The 26,359-nt window shown below is 40.0% G+C and overlaps 1 protein-coding gene across 2 annotated transcripts in view; it reads left to right on the top strand.

Annotated features, from left to right (window-relative positions):
• Window positions 1-26,359, top strand: part of LOC101743327 (uncharacterized) — a 134,292-nt gene that overhangs the window by 5,474 nt on the left and 102,459 nt on the right. Inside the window, exon 1 of one of the 2 annotated variants that reach the window (XM_038013715.2) lies at window positions 9,949-10,253. The exons of the other annotated variant lie outside the window; for it this stretch is intronic. The gene's annotated coding sequence lies outside the window, so the exon portion shown is untranslated. Of the gene's footprint in view, window positions 1-9,948; window positions 10,254-26,359 lie in introns of those variants that run through there. 2 annotated transcript variants of the gene reach the window in all.

Genomic DNA, 26,359 nt, shown 5'->3' with positions numbered 1-26,359 from the left:
GAACATAAATCACCGTCGAATGACGTTCTAGACGTTTCCACTAAAACAGAAACTTCAGTATAATTAAACATAGCTCACACGTATGAACAGGCGCCCTCGAATAGCTAGCTTACAATGAAAACGGTGCGTCAGTATTTTATTTGCATATCATAAACAATGAGTGTTAGTCACATATATATGTTATTGAAACATAAACTTTGCGTGTTTACACGAAAATATTATTTTCAGATCATTAAGGCATTCCAGTACGGCTTCCGGAGCTTGCGCGTGTCGGATGAGTTTGCTTGTTTAAATAGTGGGCGTTCGGGTTTTGAAAAAAATGTATTTATAAAATTATGACATAAGCCAAATACTCGCTAAAGAGTAAGCTAATTCTGCGTATGGCTTCGAAGCTATTGATATAAAAAACACGCTACATTTTACAGAGAAGATGGCTATAGCTTATCTAGCACTTGAATCTTTTTATCGTGAATATGAAAAACAAGTCGACGCTTGAAAGGCAAACGTGACTAAGCGACAATGCGTGAACTTTACAGCAGACTAATTTAAAGTTGAAATACCTGAAAACAAAATTTATTTTAACGAACCTAGCTGTACTAGAATCTAGCTAGTAGCTGTAGGATTGAAATGATTTTAATAGACCTAGAAATATGTATTTTTTTTGCGCATCGAATATGGTTATTGCCTATCATTTGTGTACAAAGCAGTTATTGTCGCTTAGTCATGTTTGCCTTTCAAGCGTCGAAGTGAAACAAACCGCTCAAGATAATGTTGGTTCGTTCTGCGTTAAACGAAAGGTAAAAACCCAGAAATCATGTTATAAAAGGAAAAAGAGGGTAGTTAGCGTCACGACAACCGAAAGATAACTATACCAAAGTGTCTTAAAACTTACCTATGGCAGAAGAAAAGTATCAGGGTATTTTCACATCCATGAAGGCTATTTTGCGAGTACATATTATAATTTACCTACGTTTCTTTGTTTAGCTTTAAGGTGAATAACCAGTATAAAGTCAGTGTAAGATAAAAATAGATGGTTCCCGCAGAATTTTCGTTTTTTTTTTTTATATTGTTATATGCTATACGGTGTATGGACGCGCTCACGCCCCACCCGATTAAGTAGTTACCGGAGCCCATAGACATCTACGACGTAAATGCCGCCACCCAACTCGAGACATGAGTTCTTAGATTTCAGTTTTTACAATACAACGGCTGCCCAGCACTTCGAAACGCGTTATTGCTTCACGGCAGAAATAGGCAGAGGGGTAGTACCTACCCATACGGACTCACATCGTGCTACCACCAGCTGCGACGCGGCTAACCAATTCACACACACGACACCAGAGGAACACCGAGAGCCATTATCTAAAGTCTTTAACAACTTCGACTGATTCCAATCGAAAAAGAAAACGAGGCGAAAATATGCCGTTCTTTATCAAATTTCAAAATTCAAATTTCAAAATCATTTATTTCAACTTAGATGTCAGTATAACACACTTGTTGAATGTCAAAATATAAATAACAATGTTAACTCTACCACGGGTTCGAAAAAAAGCCACAGTCCTGAGATGAACCGGCGAAACAAACTCAGCGGACTTTTTTTTGTTTTTCTCAAATATTTTCTTTTTTTTTTCTTATCACAAAATCGAACCCTAATAATTGTAGAGATAAGTGAGTTTTACTACGGAAACGATCAAGAATGCGGCACAAACCTGTTCGACTACACGGTTTGAAGAGAAATTCCAAATTTGCGTAACTCGTAATTAAATTCAATAAGATCAATCCGGACGTTCATTATTACCTAATTTAAAGTTACGATACGCAATTTCTTTTTAAGATTTACAATGATCGTAAATCTGGGAACACGACTTGAGTTTAATCGATGAATAGAATTTATCGAATAGCAAATTGAATAACTAGTAGGCGAAGTACAGTTGTGTATTAAGAGTTAAAAGATATCTAGTAATATGCGGCTTATTCATAAGATTTTTGTGAGTTATAGACCAATGCGCTCACAGGTCGCATTGTATACAGTTGTTCACGATTCAGTTACGATTTAAGGTATAGTATCATAAACTTGGCAGTTCTAATAACCGCCTGTATATTATGTCGAAGTTCCAAATTTTTACTGGATCTTATCTAATACTATCGCGACGCAGTAATGCGATCCAGTTGAAAGGGTGAAACGGCTATTGCACTATAGACTGACTTGAGACTTTAGACCTCATGTCCCAAGGAAGGCAGCGCGTTTACGTTGTCTAAGCAGTAAACAAAAACTAGTCACAATGAGGGGCTAGGGTTTCAGTAGCTAATAACAATAGATAAGGTGAGTTTATGTTAAAGTGGGAGAAAGGCCACAAGGTCGGTGGATGGTCGCACTCTTCAAGCTTCACAGGTTCTAGCCGAGCGGGGTATTCCGGTGATAGCATGCCGACCAGAAAGGCAATCATTCGTAGCACTAAAACTGCCCGGTGTCTGGGGTAGGTGACGAAATTGTGTAATCGTGATGTTAAAGGTACTACCGATCAATGCGTTTCCTTCTCTCATCCATCCAAATTTCCTCTCTCAGCATTTCTGGTAACATCAACCAGTAATCCCTTCCACCCGTATCAGCCCTGTATCCTCACCCTCGCAACACGGTTTCTATTTCATTTTAAGTTTCAATTATAAAAAGAAATACCTTGTACCTGAAGAAATATTTCTTTTTGTTTCTCCCATAACTGAGCGCTATAATGATCCCCGGTCCACTGATTCTCAGTGTGCTAGCATGGGACTTTGGTACGTTCGAAATAAGCGAAAAATAATTTGTTATATTATGAGTACTAGATGATGACCGAGCTTTGCTTGGTTTTTTTTTTATAACGCCATCTTGTTGTGTCTTTAAAGCGGTTAGTTGCCCTCAATTAAGAAAAATAGTATTATTATTCGCCAATAGATGTCGGGAAGAGTTGATTATTGAAAACACGAATAAGACCACATTTTCTGGAAATAAATCGTAGCTAGATCGATTTATCGCCCCCGAAATCACCTGTATACTAAATTTTATGAAAATCGTTGGAGCCGTTTCCGAGATTCAGATTATATACCTATATATACAAGAATTGCTCGTTTAAAGGTATAAGATAAGATTGACTGCTTCATATTGCATGCATGTAATGGCATTGAGTTAAATATTTAATCGGGCTCACCCATTTTAATGTCAATGCTGTTAACATTTCAGAGCAAGTAGCATTTCAAACTGTCACTGAACGTATGTTCTTAAATAATTGCACTGAATAATTGCACTATCAACAGATTCCACATAATTGAGGGGTTTTGTCGTCTAATGAAACGAAATTTTAAATGAATTTTGACAGAACTTCAATGCCGTGCCTCATTTGAAACACGAATAAGGTTAAAGACTCATTTGCATTGTGTATGGGTCGATAGACCCATTAAGCAGTAAAGGCCGACCATACCTACCCGTTTGGAATCAAATATGCTAAATGAAAAAATGACACAACCATTATATATTTAAAAAAAAAACTTCAATCACGATCGAAATAAAACTTCGATTCAATTTTGCATTAGATCTCTTCTTCATCGTTCCCTCACTGCTGAGGATCGCGACCACATGTGACTTACCTACATAGTGCTCGGTCATGGGCGGCATGGAGCGCATGGTATAAACTACCACCAACTGCCCTCTTAACCAGATCTGACCATCTGGATAGTGTTCTGCTCACGGCGCGTTTGCTTTCTCTGATTCATATCTGGATTATCTGGGAGACCGTATGATGTGTCCTAAGAAGCTCTTTAACTGATGGACCTCTTGTGAGTCCGCACGGGTAGGTACCACCACCCTGCCTATTTCTGCCGTGAAACAGTAATGCGTTTCGGCTTAAAGGTTAGAGCAGCCGTTGTAACTGTACTGAGACCTTAGAACTTATATCTCAAGATGGATGGCGCATTTACGTTGTAGATGTCTATGGGCTTCAGTAACCACTTAGCACCAGGTGGGCTGTGAGTTTGTCCACCCATCTAAGTTATAAAAAAAACACGGTCTTTCCAGATGGCAGAGAGCTTTTTTTTTGTTTTTTAACTGTATTAAAATGGACTTGTTAGTTCTCATAGCGGTGCATGGTATTCGGAGCATCCTGTGCCACGCCTAATCCCGTTGCATTACTTACCGTTTCATAAAGGTACACTTCAATTCTATCTTTTAATAAATTTATTTAAACTATCTGGGTTATAAATAGGCAAAGGCATAACAGAAAAGTGTCATTTTATCCTGCGTTTATCAATCGATTTTTTTATTTATATTAAGGAGCTTTAATGCTACCCAAGTTTTAGTTGGTTTCCATATATATATTTTTTCAAATAATAAATAGCTCGACAAATGAGTAAGTTTAAAACAAATGATAAATTTTAACCTTCAAATATCAGTGACAACGTTCGATTTTCAATCACTAGTCAAATACTACATTTATTAAATTAATTAAAAAAAAAAAACATATTTTTCGCAGCATTTCAAAATCACTTGAAAAAAAAAAAAGTTCCTGGTTCCGGTCGTGCATAAGCCTCTCCAAAATGAAAGCGTTTCGGCTTGAAAAACTAACAGAGTGTATTTTCGAATAAGAAAATATTTTCTTTTCAATTATTATAGACTTTAGTATTGTTTTCGTAAATATCACAAGTCTACTATTCATCGTCTGAGGTTGAAACTATAAGCTCGTAAAAATAGATGAAACAAATGAAAGCATTTCAAAATTTCGTGGTTATTACGAATATTCTTCTTCATATCTTCAAGGACCATTCGGCATTTAATACGTCCGTTACGTTTCGAATGTAACGCGTCAACGTGTTTCTTAAGACCACATTTTATTTGCGGATTTTCGATTAATAAATATTATGATTTCGTTGGATCCAAGACAGTTTTTTATCCATGTCGGCCTTTACAAACTTTTTCCAATATACCCACTTTAGCGCCGATTCGCAACGTTTCACAAAATATCATAACAGAATTCATACATCATGTACATTTACATTTAAACTTATATAAAACTACACAGTTTTGTGTAGTTGTATATAAGTTTGCGCCGGAGGGGGAACGTGCACCGCCTGCCCGGGGACACCGGGGCCAGCGACGACAACAACACCTGGAACGGTAACTCAACGCAGCAGATGTAACCGACCACGCCCCCCACGGGTGCTCAGGACTAAGGGTCCCCCGAGCACAAACATATCCTAGAGTTTGTCTGAAGCTCGTGATCTCCACGGCATCATCGCTCCCTCCACTCATCAAAGCTGATCATCCCGGTACCTTCGACCTACGATAGCCTCAGACTGTGTGGCCCCGTCAAACAGCTTCTTTTGTCTTTGAAATAAAAGTGAAAATTCAGTAACATTAGCCGTAATAACTTTGAAATTTGTTTTGAATATTTGTACCTCATATATCTAGTAGTTAATATTGTTGGTAATTTTTTTTTAATTGTTATTTTTTTAATTTTAATTTATAACTACACAGTTTTGTGTATGCCGATATATATACACATATATATCTATCAGTATATACATAACCTAATAACAGCGTATAAATCGCCTTCGAGTCAATCAAACTCCCACCATCCAATAATTTCATCACACAATTATGTTGTACATTACTAGTGGTAGGACCTCTTGTCAATCCGCATGGTAGGTAGCACCACCTTGCCTATTTCTGCCGTGAAGCAGTAATGCGTTCCGGTTTGAAGGGTGGGGCAGCCGTTGTAATTATACTGATTATACCTATACTACACTGAGACCTTAGAACTTATATCTCAAGGTAGGTGACGGCATTTACGTTGTGGAGGTCTATGGGCTCCGGTAACCGCTTAACATCAGGTGGGCCGTGAGCTCGTTCATCAAACTAAGCAATAAAAAAATAAAAAATAAAAAACATTATAATTGGTGACTTTACGAATCTTCGCTACCTTAGATTTATATTTAAAATTAGCATGAAACTCGTTTCAAACTAAGCATTCGTTACTTTCATTCAATACAGGTTTATTTTTTGTAAATTAGTCACAAGCGAACGTAATCTAACTATGATTTAGTAAGGAGAAACAGGTATATAATGCTAAGACCTGACCAAATAAATGCTCAACGCTCTTGCTGTGAATACCAATTCAAAAACCCACGCGGCTTTGTCGTTCCCCGCTGAATTTATTTATTTATTATGTGTATTCGCTACTTTACAACGTGATAATTTGAATATTGAATCGAAAATTTTACATGTAAATTATATATCGCCACTAAGCAAAACCCAAATAAGTTCATGAGTATCTTGGAGATGTGCACAGATAGCACGGATCTTCGAATCACAATGGCCATTGTGTTTTAACCGAATTAAATTATTCAATAAGGTGTACCGGTCACGAAAATCACAAAACAAACTTAGGTCCCATTATCATTTGCACGAACTAACTGTATTGTCGAATTAAAATAATGCAATTTATACTGCCCGGCTTAGCTGTTCACGACCGACTGTAAACCAATCCGGTTTGAGCTGGGTTTGAGACGGTCTCGTGGCTGAGGAGTGGCGGACCCGAACCACGTGATCGCTGGTTCGAAACTGGACACACTATATTTTATGTTTATTAAAAAGTAATGTTCATGTTAAATAATGCTAATTTTCTAAAAAAAATCGTAGTTTGGGCATTTTAACTGTCATGGTAGAAGGAGAGGACACTGCAATGTCAATTATCCGCCATATAAATTTTATGTCGAAGCTCTGTTTTTGCATACCGGAATCACTCACTCCTTGTCTAAATTATTAGTCCGTATTAAACTATTTCATATCGATAACATAACAAGCGATTGTGTTAAATGTAAAAAAGGAAATGGCGCTTAAAGTAAATTTGTAAAAGTATTTTTTCAAGAATAATTTAATACAAGTTCAGGTTTAAAAAAAAATGTATGATATTGAAAATAGTTCGTCTATTGTATCATGTAGTTGATTTGAAACAGGGCTTACTCCCGTTTGTGCAGAGTGAACTGAGTGACTTTTAGTTATTCTATTGTTTGTTCGTCACTTATCCAATTCAGTTGAGGCTTTGTATAATTATCGTTGGCCAACCAGAGCGCATTTCTGGTGGCATTAACTTAAAAACCAGTATTACAAGAGGAATCTTAACAGATCTGTGATTTGCCGATCTTATTTCGTGATATACACGGCGAAAACCACAATTGAAAAATAACATAAAGTTCGCTGCAACTTAGCTTATCTTTAACACCGTTTACCACTAAATTCAAGGTTGCGACTCCCGTAAAACAAATCAACTAGCCCGCAGTAATAAAAAAGAAGGTTAATGTCACAGATTAAGCAAATAAAAAAACGCACGTAGATAATGACTTTCGTGAATTAATTTGGGTCTAGTTTCTCACGATAATTCGTCATTAAGCACTTTACGCGCATTTTTGTAGTGTTTTTTTTTTATTGCTTAGAGGGGTGGACGAGCTCACAGCCCACCTGGTGTTAAGTGGTTACTGGAGCCCATAGACATCTACAACGTAAATGCACCACCCACCTTGAGATATAAGTTCTAAGGTTTCAGTATAGTTACAACGGCTGCCCCACCCTTCAAACCGAAACGCATTACTGCTTCACGGCTTAAATAGACAGGGTAGTGTTACTTACCCGTGCGAACTCACAAGAGGTTCTACCACCAGTGACCACAAGAGGTCCTGCCACCACTGAAACCAGATTAGTGCTGTTCATAGCATTAGAGAATAATATGTTTGGTGTATATGCGCGGTAATGTTGACGAAATGCGAGATGTCGACCTAGAATAAGACCATCCCATCTCTTGATGTGGGCGTCGCGAAATGCGACTAATGGATTCACCGGGGACAGCGACCTCCTGTGAGTATTTATGGCATCGTACTACAATCGCCAACTGGCGTTTACTGACGGTAGTAAATGAGCACGGGTAGGCACCGCCTAACTTCCTGTTCCTGCCGGTGGTCGCAAGGTACTATCTATAGGGTAGGGTATTCATGTTAGAATGCCCATTAACTCTAGTAACCACTTAACACCGTGTTATCGGTTATCCAGCTACGCGAACAAAGTCTTAAATACAAACACATTTAATAAACTGAAATAAAGTCATAGCTTCTTTTTTTGTTCGACCGTCCATACATCACCATTCACAATAAATCAGCCCGCTGAGTTTCTCGCCGGATCTTCTCAGCGAGTCGCGATTCCGATTCGTTAGTAGATGCATTCGTGAAGAAGCTGCCCTTGAGCCGTTAGGTCTCCTTCGGAGGCGCTTGAGCAGCTGTTAGCAAATCCCACCCCTCCTAGCTGAGCCTTTCCTCGCCCACCTGTCCTGTTGAAACAGGAAAGGCCGTAGAGCCACCAGTAATCCTTCATTCATAAAAAAAATTAGACCGAATGGGAACTCATATACTTACGTATCACATTGACGAAACATACCAAACATGTTTCGAAAAACCACAACGAAATCAGCACGGTTTTTGAATAAAGTTCTCCGTAAATGGAATATTTCTTAATACGGTAACTTGGATATGATGTCATGGTTTGTGTATAATGCATGTGTGATATGCGAACGAACGTAGGCTCATATATCACTGGGGCAGATACAACCAAAGTTTTTGAACAAAACAATTGTGTTTTTTTTTTTTTATATTAGTAATTGTCCTGGTTAGTTCTGTCCCAAAACTGTTATGCGTTCCGGTGTGGTGGGTGGGACAGCTGTTATACCAAATGCAATTGAGAGTTCAGCCTCAAATTTCAAGGCGTGTGATAGGATTTACTTTGTGATATTTTTAGGGTCACACAACAAGTCCGTCGCGAGTTCGTTCATCTATACAAATACTATATACCCGGAAAAAAAACACAATAGCAATACGGTAGACAGCGTTTTGACTATGCTCCTGAAGTTGCTGATGTCTATGGGCGGCGGTAATCACTGACGATCAGGTGGAACATATACTCGCCTGCCTTAAGGGCCTGGCCACAGCTACTGGCGGTGCGTTTTGCGGTGCGTTGCGAGGCGCGGCGGGCGGCGTGATTTGCGGGGGTATGCCACAGCTAGACTAGTTGCGACGGCGGCGGCGTCAGAGGTGCACGTATTTAGAAAGCCCTATCAATTTCCCTTTCAAAAGTGGCACGATATTACCTTGAAATAAGTGCGTTCTTAGCTGAAGATATTATTCAATCAAGAATAGAAGCGCACCCAGTTAGAAAAAGAGAGAACTTGGCGAATTTCACCCTATTTATTAGGTATTATATTAGGAATATTAGGAATATAAGAACTATCCCGATAAATAGATTATTAATAGATTCAACCTTCACAGAGATTACCAGGTTCAAATCTCAATTTACCATACGTGTTAATTGCTGATAAAGCCTATCCTCTTAAAAATTATTTGATGCGCCCATATCCACCGGGTGGCTTAAATGCGGAACAAATAATTTTCGACAAAACATTATCCCGGGCAAGTGTCACAATTCAGTACGCGTTTGGTATTCTAACTAATAATTTTCGTATTTTTACGAAAAGTGTAAAGGCAAACAAAAAGCACGCGACATTGATTATAAGTAAAGGTTTCGTGCCTTAAAAGAAAGTGATGGAGACAGAGATGCAGATTTTCAGCAGTTTGTTTCCCAGTTTGGAGACTCCAATATTCACAATAGCGTACGCAGATCAAGACGGAATAATCGAGCAACGGTTCAAGCATCTAGAATACGAAATCAATTCAAATTTCAAATTTTATTTCAATAATCCTATCCAAGAGTATCTAGGAAACCATTAGTACCAGAAAATTGTTGTTTTATTTCGTCCCACATTTTTTTATAACATGCCTATATTTATGATGTGGATGTTTTGACATCCATATTTCTGGTCTACTCAGTATTTAACTAATTAATTGTTCAACATCCATTATATTTTATTAGCTCAACGCGCGGTAAAAACAAAATGATTTGTTTCGGTCGCGCGATGCCTCAATGCGTCCACCGACACCGCCGCGCGCGCCGCTCTGAGCTGTGGCCACCTCCATATTGTCTAGTACATTTGTTTCACTCGCACATGGCGCAGCTCGTCGCCGCCAGATGTCACGCGCCTCTCACCGCGCCTCGCAACGCACCGCAAAACGCACCGCCAGTAGCTGTGGCATACTTCATAGGTTGTCTACCATTTGTTTTCGCCGCTCCCGCTTGCCGCGCCTCACGACGCACCGCAATTCGCACCGCTCTCGGCTGTGGCCAAGGGGTAAGAATTTTAGAATGTTGAAACCTTCCGAACACAAAATGTAACGACATTATGAATCAAGCGCGTGAACTGCTTATGATTGTTATTGGTCGATATCTTCATTATTTTTTATCCGACTTCAAAAAAGGAGGAGGTTCTCAAGTCGACTGTATGTTTTTTTTTTATATTTGTTACCTCATAACTTTTGACTGGGTGAATCGATTTTGATGATTCTTTTTTTATTAGAAGGCTGACGCTTCCCGTGTGGTCCCATTTCAATTTAGTTCAGTTCTGATAATGGTATCCATGAGATAGCCATATAAGTCTTAAATTTGCATTAAGAACGTGCGCGACAAATAGATGAATAACTAAATAACTCAATATCACGCCAACCGATTTCGATGATTATTGTTTGTAGTGTATATTAATTTGTTTTGGAATATCTTTTTTTCTATTTAAAGTCGGTTTTTGTTAAAGCATGTCTATTTACAATTATATTATTGATATAGTGGTGTCAGTATTGTGGGTCATCGTGCAAAGAGGTTGGCCAGTAGGAAACGATGACAGTTCCTAGACGTCTTCACTCTTCCTAAGTCAGGCAACGAATGTATCTCGATTCCACTCGAGAAATGAGACCTCGACTCTGCCGAAGCCACAGACAACCCTGTGGCCGAAGCACACCCCCCGAATTGAGCCGATGTTTGACGAGTAGTGGCGGCTCGCATCGACTAGCTGGCACACTTTCGCTTCGTTTGTCTTTTCCGGATGCGACATATACATACATAAACGACACTGCGACATAGTCTCTTAAAAAATCTTTGAAGCAAGCAGCAAGCAGTGGCGAAATTTCCCTTGGAAACAGTGCGTAAATCCATAGATTCGTGGCCAAAGAGATTAAAGGCCTGTATAAAAGCCAAAGGTGGCCAATACGAATAGAATTTTTTTTTTTTTTTGCTGAGACTTTAATATATATGTAGGTATAAATTTTAATAATATTATATTACTTATGGCTGGACTAGGTATATGCTTTGATAAAATATGAATTTTCGCAATTGTACAAGAACAAGTAGCTAGCGAACCAACCACCAATATGTCGACCACAAACGAAAGAAATATTCTAAAAAACAAACTGCACACACACAACCTTAACAAATTAATAGTCAAAACAATGTTTATTTTGCAAATTCTGTTCCCCGAATCCTAGAAGAACCGATTATTGCTTCTGTAAAATCGATACTCAAATCTCAACTTCCCGTATCGTTTAAAACAATGAAAACAATCTGGATTCGCGCCAAGTGCATTGTTCACGCGTCACTAACCCCGCGTCTGTTTATCATTCCACATGTAACCTCTCAGGAAGCTGTGTACGTGTATATAAACAATTTTTTGATCCCAAAAAATAAACATATATTTTAATTTTAATGTTAATTACCTCATTTAACGAGTCTGTTGTTTTTATAATATACTCCTTTTAGACTTTTGGCTATTATCGAAATTACGTTTTTATTATTATTGTTATTCACAATGCCTTTGTTCTGTATGGGTGTATAAACAATACTGGTTCTTATTGGATCACAATAAGGTTAATTGTTATTCGTCTAGCTCAACGACCCAAAGAGGATTTCGAACTTATGGTAGGGCGTCGTGAGCCCGCACTGGTAGGTATCACCACCCTGCCTAATTCTGCCGTCAAGAAATAATGCGTTTCGGTTCAAAGGGTGGGTCAGCCGTTGTACTGTAAAAGCTGAGACTTAGAACCCATGGCTTAAAGTGGGTGGCGCCATTTATGTTGTTGATATCGAAGGGCTCCAGTAACCATTTAACACCAGTGAGCTCGTCCAACCATCTAATCAATAAATAAAAAATATAAATAAAAAATGTACTGTCATCCTTATTGAACATATTATCATTATGAATACCGCTCATCGTTATCTATGCCAAGGTCGCGGCATTCGTAAGACACCTACCTCCACCTGCCTACGTATTGATACAATTCGATTCTGTGTGACGCAATTAAATTCTTTTGTCTGTAACAATGGGTAGTTATGGACCGTAAGTATTGCCTCTTGCTTCGATTATATCTACGCTATGTACAATAGCTTATATTAAACGTTTGTTTTGAATGTTCATTGTATGATTAAGCGTTTGAAAATTTTTGCTTTGAAGGGAATGAAATATTCAATTTTAATTATAAGGTCCATTCTTGCAAAAATCGCTTTTATTTAGTTCAATCGTGATATTTTGTGTTTAGTTTACCGTCTTCTACTTGGGATTTCTTTAGCCTGATCTATATTCTGCACAGTTAAATCTATTTTAAAAACAAATGTTATCCAGACAATTGTTACGTAGCTATCAATAACTAGAGGTCCCACAGTAGTCGAAATTCGACTATAATTAATTGGAATTGTAAGTTTGTACACTATTATGATTGTATTTTATACTTCTATAATCACAAATTTCGCCAAGGCTACTCTATAAAAAAATATTAATAAAGACAAACAAAATTTAATCTATTCTCAATTTGACCACAGACGTCAAGAACAAAAGTTTGACAATAAACAGTATGCATGCGTGTGTGCGTCTATATACCAATACATGGTATGTAGTGTGTGTAATGTTTTCTTTATTGATTTAATGTATCTTTTGTGCATTATTTTAAAAAAATATTAGCATTGTGCACTTCTTCTCTATATTCTCTATAAATGTGGAAAATTTCATACTCCTCCGTCCGCGCAATTTTCATAAAAAGGGATACAAAGTTTTTGCTTCACGTATTAATATATAGATATTAATATAATTATAATCATTGGATGTTTTTTTATGTTTCATGAAAATAAGTGAAATATCCGATCTATTGTCGTGATTTTTATTGTCATTTTGAAAGTATAATCAATTGAGATCAAACTTATCGTCATATGACGACATATTAATGTTCACTATATACAAGTATTTGAAATATGTCTCAGATTTGTGTTTAATATCCGAATTCTGAAATCCTGCTTCCGAATCAAATCAGTATTAAAACTAATATGAGCTTAGTTTGGAATAATAGTGGGGATGATGCAAAAGCAGGTAATTCGTAGTTATTGGTGTAGAAGTCTCTCCGAGTGAGTATTTTTCCTTGAAAGATCGCCTACATCTGTCCGTATAGTGTTATACGTAAGTTGTTTACTACGTAGTTATTAACTGTCGCAATTTTATTGCAAATTCCAAGACTTCACCTTCTATATAGCAAAAATGGTTTTTCTTTGAATGAATCAAACAAGTAACACATTTTTTTTGTTGGGTAGAGGAGCTCACAGCCCACCTGGTGTTAAGTGGTTACTGGAGCCCATAGACATCTACAACGTAAATGCGCCATCCACCTTGAGATATAAGTTCTAAGATCCCAAGTATAGTTACAACGGCTGCCCCACCCTTAAATCATGGCAGAAATAGGCGGGATGGTGGTACCTACCCGCGCGGATTCACAAGAGGTCCTACCATCAGAAAAATTCGAAATTCGAACATGTTTGAAATTCAACGGCAATAAGCAAGCACACAAAAAGAAAAATGATTTATGCCCAGACCATATATGTAAACAAAAGATACCGAATTTGAGCCAGGAATCGAAACAGATCCCCTCTAGACATAGAGGCGGACATAATTACCGATCTCCGTCATCATAGCACATATTTAAGAATTTTAGTGGCATTGAAAAAAACCCACAATCAAAACAAAGTGAACATTAATAAAAGAATACCTATAAAATCTTGTACAAACAAGAATACTCTTTAGTGACTCAAACCTGATCAGCAATTGATGTCATCATGTTTTTTTTTTAGTTTTAAAAACATTAATAATATTGATTAGAAATCCTGTTGACATAATATGTTATTCTTAAATATTGCGAGTTTAATTTTTCTCATGAATTTGAATGAAACAACATTACGTAATAATGACAAAAGTATGTATGTTTTTTTCGTATTATTTATAAATTGTAGCCTGCGAGGATAAGCATCACTATCTTGTCTATGTTTTCTTTCATGAAGCAGTCATGCATTCCGGTATGAAAGGGGCAGCCATAGCATACAGTTGAGATTTGGACCTCTTTCTCAAGGTCGGTGGTGGCTTTCATGTCGTGATATCTTTGATTCCTTTTTACACTAGATAGATCGTAAATTCGCTCACCTGTCTACGCGAACTTTTATTCTGATATTTTACAAAATAATTTTACCCTTGCCTTAAAACTAGATCTAGTCCGTTTGCTAGACAAAGATCAAAATAATTTAAGTCCAATAAAAAAAATTACATGACCGCAGAAATTCATCTGTTATTGTCGTAACGAGAATAAAAAAAACCAAGAAACACATACTTAGGAGATTTAATGTCTTATTTTATTTAAAAAAAATTCTACGTGCCGCCCGCAAAAACAGTTCTCGGTAATCAAACGGGCACTGTTTTGTGATAACATTAAGTCATGCTGATGTGAATGGTTTGGGAGCAAAAAAGGATACTAAAAAATACGTTTAGTGAAGACTTGATGATATGATTCAGTAAATCGTTGTAAAGTAACTATGACTATGGGGCGAAGTTTTACTGCTAAAATGTATAGAGGAGACAAATAATCTCATCTCATTTCATTTAATTTCATACCAGTTGATTAATGTCTCAAATTAGTAATCTTCATTTCATTTCACTCCATGCTATCATTTTCCATCAAAAATAAAATCAATTGAAATAAGTGTTGACCTTAAAGGTCTTAGTTACCAGGTCAAAAAATCCATTATAAAAAAACTGAGGAGACGATTGGGCGTTAGTTAATCTTGAAGTAAATTTACGTGCGCACATTTTCCAAATTAATCATGTGTCTTTGATTTGGTGAAAAAACTTTGAAAAGCCGTTGTGAACTCATCTATATAAAATGAAAACAGAGTCCCATAGAATTCGGACCGTGCTCTACATCATACCTACTCTGCCAGCGTAATAACAAACACCGGGGCATTTACAGGACAAAGTCATTCCAGGGCTTTATATATTATAAAACTTATTTGTAAATTTATATATATCAAATGTAAAATTAAAATAAACGCGCTTACATAAAACAAATATAAAACAAAATAGGTACATTTATAAAAAGTGTCGATAAATATTTGTCTTAGTAAAATTTACGTTTAAAAAAATCTAAGTAGTTAATGCTCGAGCGTAGAAAAGTAAAATTTTGTTGGAAATAATTTACGTATTAATTCTGTTACAGTTTCTTTAAAATTCTTTGAAATCGTTTTGTGGTGTGTACGCGGAATTTCGTAGTAAAAGACTATGACTCTCGCATTTTGGTTTCGTACTGTTTTCCTTACAACAGTATTGCTAAAACTCCAATGATTTTGTCTAAAAATGAGGCCGTAAATATATAATTTTAATAGTAATTTTTATAATCATAAGTGCAGATAATCTCCTTCTTTCTCCTGCCAGTTTATTTGAGGCTCTGTAAGCACTGCCAGTAGTTTTTGTCTAACAAACATTTCTGAGTTGTTTCTTTTGTAATTTCAGTCCCCATTGTATCATTGTTCGAAGCCAGGATATATATTGATGACTTAATCATATTAGGAACAAAAATATAAAAAAAAATGATTTCATTACTTTACTTCTAGCTGAAGTCATAGTCCATGTTCTTTCTAACCGGAATTTATAATTTGTTGCGTATCATAACGTATTCATATCCAAACAATACATAAAACAATAAAAAAATCAATAAAACCACTAATTATACATCGTTTACTTAATCGTCCGTGAACGGTCACCGGGTTACCTCGTGAGGACACGAAACAGGTTTAATTCCGAAACATTCCGTGTCGATTTGAATTGATTTACAAACCCACTAAAAACCACATATTATGACAGCTGGTTGTTACACGTCAATCAAGTTAGGGTTGTTAAATGGAGAATTTTAAACGGAGGTTAAACACGTTGTAGACACGGACTCTGTGCGGACTGGCATGGTAACATTATCCTGGCATTAATTATCGAACTTGCTTATAAATAGTAATAAAAACAATTTAATGGACCGTTTAAAACAGAGCTAGGATTATCTGTGTACCAGAAACATATATGCGAGACAAGTGCATTGAACACATGCTAAATTTGTTTAATATTGGTAGCATTTGTGGCTGAGAATTGAGTTCGATCCCCATATAACCACTTTACAATAGATTACAATGTTTGTAATATATTTATCTAATCTTATAAATTCTCGATGTTGTTTTGTGATTATTAGTAAATTTAGAATTTTTAAATTCACGAATCTATAGAACCGTGTTGAGATCAAGTTTCTTGGAAGGTAGCGCTCAAGGAAAATCCACGTAAGATCCTAAATCACAAAAGTGAGACGATAGTAGATCAGAAAATGCTGAAATTGCATAATGGCAGGCATATTGCATATAGTAAGACTAAATCAGGGCATCTGCGCTGCTTCGATTACGTCCAACGCGGGAAAGGGATTGGGGCATTAGGAAAGATATCTTTAGTGACCACACGGTTGCCGACTGATGGCTCGTCCCAGATAAAGCTGGTACGGTACTGTGGAGGCTGCTTTTCGCAATGAGGTCGATAGCTGATAACGAAAATGACGCAAGATCCAGGATAGAATGATCTCGTTTCGCTCACCAACGAGCCAACTAAGTAAGTATATGAAATACAGATATTTAACGTTGACAATAATCATTATTAGCGAGACGCGAAGTCATATCTGTAGACCTTAAATTAACATATGCTTTCTTCTTAAAAACACCTCATAATCTTCACCACGGTATGTAACGACTGTGTTTTTCGAATTTAAACTGAACTACACATGAATTTGTCAGAGAAGACATAAGAAGAGCGAATTCATTAAAATTCTCGAACGCGTTTCGAACCCGGATACGAGCGAAATAACCATATGTTATGTTAACGTTTACAGTTTGTTTTGACAGTTCACCGCCAAATCTCGTCTTACATATCGCAATTAAACGAAGCTACGTCTTTAACACGTCACAGGATATACAGACACTCTTGTGGCAAATATATCTATTCTCCCATTTTTTTTCCTAGGGGTTATTCTAAATTCACCGAATTAGTAGGTGAGCTCACGGGGCTCAGACCTGACGACGTTGCTAACCCTGACCCTAGCAAGAGCAGTGCTTCGCAAAATCTACCACCGGATCGAAACCGCGACCCACTGAGAAGATCCAGCGAGAAACACAATGGCCTGTGTCTGTGGGTTAATTTACTCGCCGAGCCCTTTGTCGCAAGCGACGGGTTCGACGAGGAAGCTCCCATAACAAATTTCCGAGCCATCGGAAGCAAAGTTAAAAATACACATATTATCCAAAGTCTGGGGGGATCGTTACTGAAATAATGATCCTCCAGGCTGTAAAACAATCGTATTAACATTTTTTTGCCACTATTTTTATATAATTTTTTTCTTTTTTTTATTGCTTAGTTGGATGGACGAGCTCACAGCCCACCTGGTGTTAAGTGGTTACTGGAGCCCATAGACATCTACAACGTAAATGCGCCACCCACCTCGAGATATAATTTCTAAGGTCTCAGTATAGGTACAACGGCTACCACACTCTTCGAACCGAAACGCATTACTGCTTCATGGCGGAAATAGGCGGGGTGGTGGTACCTACCCGTGCGGACTCCCAAGAGGTCCTACCACCAGTGATTACGCAAATTATAATTTTGCGGGTTTGGTTTTTATTACACGATGTTATTCCTTCACCGTAGAAGTCAATCGTGAACATTTGTTGAGTACGTATTTCATTAGAAAAATTGGTACCCGCCTGCGGAATTCGGACACCGGTGCATCGCTACATACGAATGCACCGGACGACTTATCCTTTAGGCCACGACGACTTCAGTTTAGGCCACGACGACTTCACCATGGTATTTGTAATGTAAAATTCGTGATGTATTTTTTATTTAGTTTCTCACATCGATAAATTAAAACTTGAAATATGAGAATAAAGTCTCAGTTGTAGCAACTGCTCCACCCTTTAAGCCTAGATGAATGACTGCTTTGCAGAAGAAATAGTCATTACGGCACGTACATATACGCGCTTCTTCAGAACCTTAGTAACAGAGAAAATTTATAAAACCCCGAATATAGCTTTGCAGACGTATAATCCAATCAAACCTTATACACCATTTGAAACTAACTATTGAACAAAACGAATGAATTCTCCTCGCAAAATTTGACCTGAAATCGTCTTTTACAAACGAACTCTCAAAGTATTTGCAGTAATAACGGATCTAGATTGTATCTGGCCCGTACCTTCACGGCACACAGATTTGTTTGACTTGACGCTTACCGTAACTCCACTGATCTCGACCAGATATTGTCGTTAATGGTATCGTTTATAAACGAAAGCGTGCTTACCGTGATACTTTTTTTTTTTTTTTTTCGGGTAGAGGGCCGAACCTCCTACGAGGTCCCCGCGCAAAAGGGGCGCGCGGGGTATGTGAGACTCAACGATCTGCATGGTGTTGTGAGCAGACCGCGGGCCCAAGGATTTTAGGACCCACCCACTAAACGACTCCCCTGCACTCTTACACCCGACGTCCGATCCCCTCCGAGGTCAGAACCCGGATGAGGTAGGGGGGCTACCGCGGTCAACACTACAACCAGACGGCGCGGCTCACCCCAAGGACGCCCAGCCGACGGAGCCTTCGAGGCGAATCGAAGGCTCTGAAACGTCGGCCGTCTCGGTACGGCAGCCCGTCGGGCCGCCCAGACGGTGCCGCTGGTGTCCCGGAATACCCCGCTGGACCAGGACCAGCCTGCCGGGTCGGGACGCGATACACCGTCGACCGGTCGCTCTAATCACTCCACGGCGGCGCGCTAGAGTGCTAGTAGCGCGCCGCGCGGCCTCACCCCCTCAGGTCGCCCCTTGACCTTCACCGGGGGGAGGCCGCCACCTACAGGGGCCGGGACGTACGGGCGTATTCCCGCCTCCGGCCCCCGGCTCGACGGCGACGGATCGGTGCGGAAAGGGAAGAGCTCTCCCTCTCTCGCTCCGCCGCCTCCTTCTGCGATATGGTGGACTCGCAGAAGTCGAGCATCGCCTTCCAGGACGCCTCGCTGCCGAGCATCGTAGCCACGACGCGCGGCAGCGAGAGGTCCTCTCCAATGACCGCGACGAGGGCGGCGCGCTGCTCGTCAAATCCAGAGCAACGCGCCAATGTGTGTTCCGCTGTGTCTTCCTCGTCGCGGTCAGCGCAGTGGTGGCACTGCGCCGTAGGTTCCCTTCCGACTATTTTGAAAAGGTACCGGCCAAAACAACCATGGCCGGTCAACATTTGCGTCAGCCGGAAGGTGAGGCATCCGCGGTCGCGGCCCACCCAGTCCGCGAGAACCGGGCGGACCGCCTCGACGGTACGGAGGCCGGCCGACGGGTCCGCCAAGCGGCGAGACCACGCCTCCAGCACGGACCGCCGAGATTGGAGCCTCCGCGCTCGAACTACTCCTTCGCCGGGGCGCCCTTCCCCCCTAGAACGAAGGTCGCTACGCCACCGGTAATCGGCAGCGAGCGCCTCCGCCTCCAGGTCCCAGGGTGGCGCCCCGGCGAGCAAGCACGCCGCCTCGAAGGAGACGGTGCGGTATCCTCGGATCGCCCTGACCGCGATCGCGCGCTGCGGACGTCGCAGCGCCGCGACGTTCTTGCGGGTCAGGGCGTGGCACCATACGGGAGCCCCGTATAGTGCCATCGACCGCACCACCCCCATGTAGAGGCGGCGCGCCACCTGATCGGGACCCCCGACGCTTGGAAGCAGCCGGCTCAAAGAGCCGGCCGTCGCCATCAGTCGAGGGCCCAACTTCGCAAAGTGAGCGCGGAAGTTCCACCGACCATCCAGTTTGAGGCCGAGGTACCGAAGACCGGTCACCCCGACCCCGACGCGGACGCCTCCGATCACGAGGTGGGCACCCAGAGGCGGCGCTCGTCCCGGCCCGTGAAACAACAGGGCCTGGGTTTTGTCGAGCGCCACCTCGAGTCCCCGCCGTCGGATCCTTGTGACGACGTGTGCCACGCCTGCGCACGCCAGACGGGCAGACTCCCGGTAGTCCCTCCCCGGAGCCACGACCAACGTGTCGTCGGCGTAACATATTACGCTCAGCCCGGGGAGGGGACCCCGTACGACGCCCCGCAGGACCCAGTCGTAGCCGATGTTCCACAGCAGGGGGCCCAGGACAGACCCCTGCGGAACACCGCGCTCGACCGGAAAGCGGTACATCGCCCCACCGTGTCCGATGCACTGGATCGACCTGCCCTCGAGGTAGGAGCCGATCAGTCGGCGGAGGTATGCGGGGACGCCGTGATACTCCAGCGCCCCCGCGATCACCGACCAGGGCAGGGTGTTGAAGGCGTTCCTTACATCTAAGGATAACGCCATCGCCACCCCGCCCCGGGATACGGCTTCGTCGGAGAGGGCCCGCACGCGCAGAATTGCGTCGATAGTCGAGCGGCCCTCTCTGAAGCCGTATTGCTCCGCCGAAAGATCGGGACCCGTCTCGGTCAGGTGCCGGACGATGCGGGCCGCGACGATTCTCTCGAACATCTTGCCCGCTTCGTCCAGCAACACGATGGGGCGATAGCCCGCGGGTGAGTCCGCGGGGCGCCCGTCCTTCCGCAGAAGGACCAGTCTGCCCGTCTTCCATTTCGACGGGAACCGTCCCGACTCGAGGCACGCTTCGAAAAGCCCCCCGAGCCGGTCCCCTAGGGCCTCGAAGGCCAAGCTCCAGACCCGGCCGTGAACGCCGTCAGGGCCGGGGGCCGTGTCCTTCGCTCTCATTTTGGACACGGCCGCATGGATCTCCGCCCCCGGCTTACCGTGATACTGCATATAAAACTGTTTTTATTTTATATATTTGAATGAGATACTGGAAATGGTGATGATTTACTGGCAGGACATCATGTGAGTCGCACGGATAGGTACCACCACCCTTATTTCTGCCCTGAAGCAGTAATGCGTTTCGGTTTGAAGGGTGGGGCAGCTGTTGTACTGTTAAAACTGAGACTTTATAACTCATGTCTCAAGATAGGTGGCGGCATTTACTTTGTAGATGTCTATGGGCTCCGGTAGCCACTTAACACCAGGTGGGCCGTGAGCTCGTCCACCCATCTAAGCAATAAAAAATATATTTATTTATTTATTTAATCAACAATCAGTTTTAATTGCACATATTAAATTACAATCGGGAAATTGTGCTTCAGTCTTGTGCTTCACTCTCTACGCTAATAAATTGAGAGATTGTAAAATTCTCCTCTACGTCATAGCCAAATTGGTTATTTCTCAAAACTTTTGTTTCTACTTCTTCAGTGAGATTATTTTTTGTTAATCATATAAGTGAATTTTAAAATGTTGCTGATATTTTAGTTATCAGTTCATTTCTTCGTCCAAGCCAAACTCTTATTGTCTCTATTGACTCTCTTGGACTTTTCTCGCGTAGTCTAAAACAAACGGTGTGACTAAATAACGGGGTTCTGTCACAAGGCGATGGGACGCATTGATCGACGTAGCTGTTTGTCTCCGTTATAGTAATCGTTCCCTTGTCGCTTCCGGCGCGGAGAGATTTTCGAAAATTGCTCTAAATTTCAGTACTATAGATTCTTCAAACATTATCTACGGTATTGTCTTAACTTTATCAAGCTATTCTGATAGCATAATAAAATGGAATGAACGGGACATTTTTGTTTTGAATTACATTGAGTAGTTTTCGAAACCACAATTCATCTGGTGTTAAGTAATTAGTGAAACCCAAAAAATGACGCTTCCCAACTTGAGACATGAAAGCTGACTCTCAATGCATTACTGTTTCGTCGTAGAAAAAGTCCACGGTACCTACCCGTGTGGGCACATAAAATGCCCGCAACTATCAGTGATTAAGCTAATTATAATATTTGCAGATTTTATTTTTATTGCATTTATTCCTTCACCATGAAACTCATTCCTGTATTATATATTTTAATTACGTATTTCATTAGAAATACTATATCTATCTGCAGGATTTGAATAGGCATTGAACATTGATATAAACTATTTTTACGATAAAATTAAATAAGGGTTTTTTTTATTCTACCAAGACTTCAATTCTAACATGATGTTTCTAGAACGCCAAATGCACGACAACCACACGTTGCGGTCACAAGTACTTACTTCACTATCACCGGAGTATATCTCATGTGAATGTGTGAACAAGTAATGTAAACGCCATGTTGTACGTACGTATTTACTGTTTGCGGTCTGAGAATTTATTTGAGCGAACTGTATTCTGGTTGATGAGTAGAAATCGACGGTATTCTTTTATTATTAGGATTTCGCGAATCATAAACATTTCGCACAGCGATAGCACATTATCCTATGCCGGGCATTAAGGCATATTATGCTTTTTGTCGTTTGTCGTTTAAACGTGGTGGTAGGTCCTCTTGTGAATCCGCATGGGTGGGTACCAACCCCTGCCTATTTCTGCCGTGAAGCAGTAATGCGTTTCGGTTTGAAGGGTGGAGCAGCCGTTGTAACTATATTGAGACCTTAGAACTTATATCTCAAGGTGGGTGGCGCATTTACGTTGTAGGTGTCTATGGGCTCCAGTAACCACTTAGCACCAGATGGGCTGTGGAGCTCGTCCACCCATCTAAGCAATAAAAAAAACACGTGTGGCACTTGGAAACTGCCGCGGTAAAGCTATTGCATAGAATTTTTTATCAACTTATGCAATTATAAATCGACAATAATAATTTAATATTAAAACAACAATAAAATAAGACCACGCTATATTTATAAACATTAACAAAAGCAAAACGTTAACTGTCCCTTTCACACTCATAAACTAGACCGCGCGAGGGAGAGATGGGCAGACTTTTCATGATGTGCATGCGGCAGTGCGACGTCACGCCGCGCGCTTATTCACAAACACTACACAAGCGCAACGTGTGAATGTGTTGAACGCGAGCTACATAGTAGGCGTAGTGGGGTGTCAGGTTATTTTAGTTACGTAATTTCTTGATTCAGTCGCCGCGCTCAAAGCCCGCGATAAAGTATAGCTTTTATAATAAGCATAGCTTAAAAAAACACGTATCTACAAATCGACTGGTGGTCTCTGGACTAGAGTGGTGCAGGCAACTAAATTAATATATGTATACAGAATGTAGAAACTTTAGTTCTTACAGAAACTCATTCAAGATAAAATATGGTTCAAAGAGATGATGAAATTAGAAATTAAATGGGAATACCATTACCATAGAAAATTTTAGGTTATTTGAAATGATTTGAAAAATCGCATACATACATGATGAAAAAAAATGTGTGCGTGTACTAGTGTACACACGTAAGAAGTGAAACTTGTTTATGGCCTTATTTTTCGAAAAATGATCTACATGCAACTTTCTAGAAATTGGTTAAATAAAGTTAAATTAGATAAAGTTTAAACAAAAGGATTTTATTATCATAGACATGAATACAAAAAAGTTAAATTAGATAAAGTTTAAACAAAAGGATTTTATTATCATAGACATGAATACAAAACAGATGGCGCGTAACGGAAAAAAGTGACGCGTAACCGAAAAATGTGACGGTAAATTTTTTTCCAACGCCGATAAGGAAGTTTCACTTCAATAAGTACAATAAAATGATATCATTAAGTTCAAACCACAATATGGTTAGAAAGTTTCGCCAAAATTCAAGTAGCCGAGGATGCGACCTACATCGCAAAATGGCGTCACATACAAACACACATAGTGGTTAGGTACATCGCAGATACGATATTCAGATTAATTGTAGAATCATTTGACCTACATTACCTTGTAATTTGATGAGGTATATTGTTCGTAATACTTTCATTTCCATACTCACTTTTTATTTAGTGTGACGTGTTCGGAATCGTCGTCAAAAAACTAAAATGACCTGACGACGTAAGAGTTAAAGTATCCCGGTGTAGAGAGTTAGATTTTCACAGTGAGATCTGAATAATTTGTGCTCTTAGATCGATCAGTAAATTTTGAGCCAGAACGAACATTTGTGAACCGGCAGCTTTTCAGCTTAAAAGCTGCCCGAGGTCTATCAACTCAAGGACAGAGACATTGCAAGTTGTATGTTGTATGTAAGTATACCGGTACGTAAAAAAAAACCACGGTAAGCAAGGAGAATTTATTACAAAATAACTCGGTCAAACAATAAACTCTTTATTACCCGTAATAAAGTGGTAATTATAATTAACGCGGTTCACTTAGTAATCTCTCTAAGACAACTTCACCGAACACGCAATGCACAGGCGCGATGCCGCCCGATTACTCTTTGTTCTTTAGGCCTCGCACGTAATCTACATTAGCTGTGTCAAAGTGACAACAACATCAGCTGTCATCTGTCATCTATCAATTGTCACTTCTCGAGTCGCTACCACTTTTAAAAATAGTAAGCACCATCATACTCATGAATGGGTTCAAGACCTAGATTATTATGAAGATCATTACGAAGTAGTAGACCTTTGTGATTAACCCCAATGATTTGAAAATTAGCAGTCACATTAACTACAAGGTTTAGTCACAAACGTTTTGTAACAAAAACAATGATAACTTTGAGCTTAGAATTCCAAAAACAGATTGATGTCCCCTCGTCACATTACAGAATAATTTTCTTCTGAAATGCTCGAAAAATCTCAACATAAAAAGTGATGTTCAATTCAGCTTTCATTGTACGAGTGTATTATTTAAGAATCTTTGTAAAATGAATCATATCAACATTGTATAACAATGTTTATATAACAATTAGGCTCTTGTAGAAATTTTGATTACAATGCAGGAATGATATTAAAAGAAATCCGATTTTGCTTAAATTAACATAATAACTGGTAGCAGGACACACCGTAGGTTCCTTGCGTATTTCTTAGCCCTGCGTTTTTCTACCTTCCTGACCTACTCGAATTGACTTGTCTTACCCGGGCAATCGTTGCAAAACAAAATCGAAACTTCGCCCAGTCTCATAAGATGGAATTTACATTGGGATGTCTAAAGTTAGGTGTACTGTGAGCTCGTCTGGCCGTCTTACTGGATTGGTCTTGTAAGCCCGCATGAGTAGATACCAACACCCTTCCTATATCTGCTATGAAGGAGTAATGCGTTTCAGTTTGAATGGTAGAGAAGCCGTTGTAATATAAAGGTAAGACTGAAAACTCATGTCTCAAGGTGGCGGCATTTTAGTTGTTGTTGTTATTTTTGTTAACACCGGGTGAAGCATGGAAACTTCCATCCATGTAAGCTATAAAAAAATACAGCGCTAAAGCACTCTCTATTAAAGTTACTTAAACTTTTTTTATTACAAATTAGTTACGACAAGCATTCCCTCTATCTTGAAACATCAAAAGAAACGCGCCGAAATATTTTAATGCCGTAAGTGTAACTTAGTTTTTGAGTGAAAAAACTATTAGTTAAATACTCCATTGTTTGTGTGTGAATAATGTGGGAGCGCAGCGTCACGGTCGTGTCTTGAAACTCGGAGTTCAAGTTTAAGGAGGTCGCCTATCACGTCACATCTAACTTTGTTCGTATTTAGTCTGTGACTTTTTAGATTAATTGTGTACACGGTTGGCGAAATTGGACTTTACTGTATCTGTGCTCTTTACGTTGGTACGTTGGTTACGTTACGTTTGGCTTGAATTTGGGTTATTGTTCTTGGATAGGGTTGGTACTCATATATTTTTCTGGATTAGTATGAATTGTTTTGGAAACATTATCTAATTTAAAAATAAAGCTATTTTCAATGCGTTCAATTCTCGCCGCAATTAATACTGGTTGATATTAGGTCTCAATAACGACTATTCCAGTCCACATGTCGGACGCATAAAGAGAGGTAGGACGATGGTAGCTATCCCTAAGGTATCACCGGTCAGAATACACTCGACAGCCATCCATTAATCCATACAGAAATCCGAAAAGGAGGAGAATTAACACGTTAATTGCCATATAATTCACCGGTGTCCTGCGTGGCGCACTGATTTACTTATGTCGCTTTTTCTCTTCGATCTTCTTACTAAGGAACATCTAGTAGATTCTGGGAAAGACCGAATCCGAAGTAACTAAGAATTAATCTATTCCTAAAACACCTAACTAAAATAT

The sequence above is a fragment of the Bombyx mori genome, chromosome 11, assembly GCF_030269925.1.
Source record: "Bombyx mori chromosome 11, ASM3026992v2".
Lineage (NCBI taxonomy): Eukaryota > Metazoa > Arthropoda > Insecta > Lepidoptera > Bombycidae > Bombyx > Bombyx mori.
Note: the sequence above shows the minus strand (reverse complement) of the source record. Positions and strands in the feature narration are given on the sequence as shown.